This window comes from Tarenaya hassleriana, unplaced genomic scaffold (assembly GCF_000463585.1).
Source record: "Tarenaya hassleriana unplaced genomic scaffold, ASM46358v1 Cleome204, whole genome shotgun sequence".
Lineage (NCBI taxonomy): Eukaryota > Viridiplantae > Streptophyta > Magnoliopsida > Brassicales > Cleomaceae > Tarenaya > Tarenaya hassleriana.
The window spans coordinates 124,673-126,925 of record NW_010965404.1 but is presented as its reverse complement, the minus strand read 5'-3'; the positions used below and the strand labels follow the sequence as shown (position 1 = coordinate 126,925).

The following is a 2,253-nucleotide window of genomic DNA, read 5'->3' as shown; positions in this document are numbered from 1 at the left end:
TGCATCCAAACAGTTTTAGAGTGCATCAAAACATTTTTAGAGTGAATCGAAACATTTTTAGAGTGCGTAGAAGCATATTTAAAGTGCATCGAAACATGTTTTGAGTGCGTCCAATCATGTTTAGAGTGCATTAAAACGTTTTTAGAATACGTTGAAACATGTCTAGAGTTCGTCTAAACATGTTTAGAGAGCATTAGAATATTTTTAGAGTGCGTCGAAACATATTTAGAGTGCGTCGAAACATGTTTAGAGTGAATCCAAACATACTTAGAGTGCATCCAAACACGTTTAGAGTGCATTAAAACATTTTTAGAATACGTTGAAACATGTTTAGAGTTCGTCTAAACATGTTTAGAGAGCATTTAAACATTTTTAGAGTGCGTCGAAACATATTTAGAGTGCATCGAAACATTTTTAGAGTGCATCCAAACATGTTTAGAGTGCGTCGAAACATGTTTAGAGTTGATACAAGCACGTGACCAAGACTATAATAGTCGTTCACGAATGAAGTTCGGTAGGCTCGAAAGCGTCTCACCGAGGTCTCCTTAAGATAAATGACGAAGTAAACCAGGCCAAATGCGTCTCGATTATACTTCAAACAAAGATGAATAAGGTGGAATGGTGACACCACAAAGAGGGGTGGATGGACTCTTTGATATCGTCACAAATGCTCGGTAAATTGAAAGAGAATTACTCTCAGTCAAGAACACGAACGAAAGTCGATTTCTTGCTAATGGAACAAGAGAATTCGAGAGAGAAACTAAAAGAAAATACCAAGTATTATTTCTGATCAAAAGTTGTGTCTTAATTCGAAAGGTGCTGAAATACTAGAAAGGAAAGATAATTAACACCTAGGCAACAATTGTGGTAACTAGTCCACCTAGGCATTGCGAAAATGATAATAAGGAAAGGTAGGGGATCTCCTGGTGATTTGGCAGCAACGGCTAGTAGAAGAAAGGCAAGAAATGTGTCATCAATCCCACAAATCCGAGCTTGCCATAGTTTGCGTGATGATGTGTCCAAGAAGTTGCCTTAAGTGTGTCTAATGGCTCCTTCTCTTGCTGATGTGTTCTCCTTTCCTTAATTGGTGTCTTCAGATCAGGTGGTAACCAACAAGAGTTCAAACACAAGTAAACTCTTGTTGTTTCTTGATTTAGCCAGATCCAAGTTTTCCTCAGCCCGTGCATTGTCTCCGAACATCTTGATGACGAACTTGTTGATCTTCGCACGTAGATTTCGTGCCCTTTCTCGTGTGAATGGCGGATCAGGAATTGTAGGGAAGGCAGGCTCTTGCTTCTCCTCTCCTTGGGTTGTAAGATTTCCCTCAGCCGTTTTGAGTGCTCCTTTGTCCATGTTGGGTGGTTCCTCGTCTGTATCCAGCTCGATGACCTCATCAAGAGTGCATCCAAACATAGTTAGAGTGCATCTAAAAACGTTTAGAGTGCATCGAAACATTTTTAGAATTCGTCTAAACATGTTTTGAGTGCATCAAAACACGTCTAGAGTGCGTTTAAACACATTTAGAGTGCATCCAAACATGTTTAGAGTGCGTCAAAATATACTTAGAGTGCATGCAAACATGTTTAGGGAGCATCCAAACATTTTTAGAGTGCGTCGAAACATGTTTAGAGTGCATCCAAACATACTTAGACTGCATAGAAACAGTTTTAGAGTGCATCAAAACATGGTTAGAGTGAATCGAAATATTTTTAGAGTGCGTAGAAGCATATTTAAAGTGCGTCGAAATATGTTTTGAGTGCGTCCAAACATGTTTAGAGTGCATTAAAACATTTTTAGAGTACGTTGAAACATGTTTAGAGTTCGTCTAAACATGTTTAGAGACCATTAAAACATTTTTAGAGTGCGTCGAAACATGGTTAGAGTGAATCGAAACATTTTTAGAGTGCGTAGAAGCATATTTAAAGTGCGTCGAAACATGTTTTGAGTGCGTCCAAACATGTTTAGAGTGCATTAAAACATTTTTAGAATACGTTGAAACATGTTTAGAGTTCGTCTAAACAGTTTTAGAGAGCATTAGAACATTTTTAGAGTGCGTCGAAACATGTTTAGAGTGCATTCAAACATACTTAGAGTGCATCCAAACACGTTTAGAGTGCGTTCAAACACTTTTAGAGTGCATCCAAACATGTTTAGAGTACATCGAAACAATTTCAGAGTGCATCCAAACATGTTTTGGAGTGCGTCGAAACATGTTTAGAGTACATCCAAACATAGTTAGAGTGCATCCAAAAA

The 2,253-nt window shown here is 38.2% G+C and overlaps 1 protein-coding gene across 1 annotated transcript in view; it reads left to right on the top strand.

Annotated features, from left to right (window-relative positions):
- Nucleotides 1-2,253, top strand: part of LOC104814125 — a 26,205-nt gene that overhangs the window by 21,562 nt on the left and 2,390 nt on the right. The window lies entirely within an intron of this gene.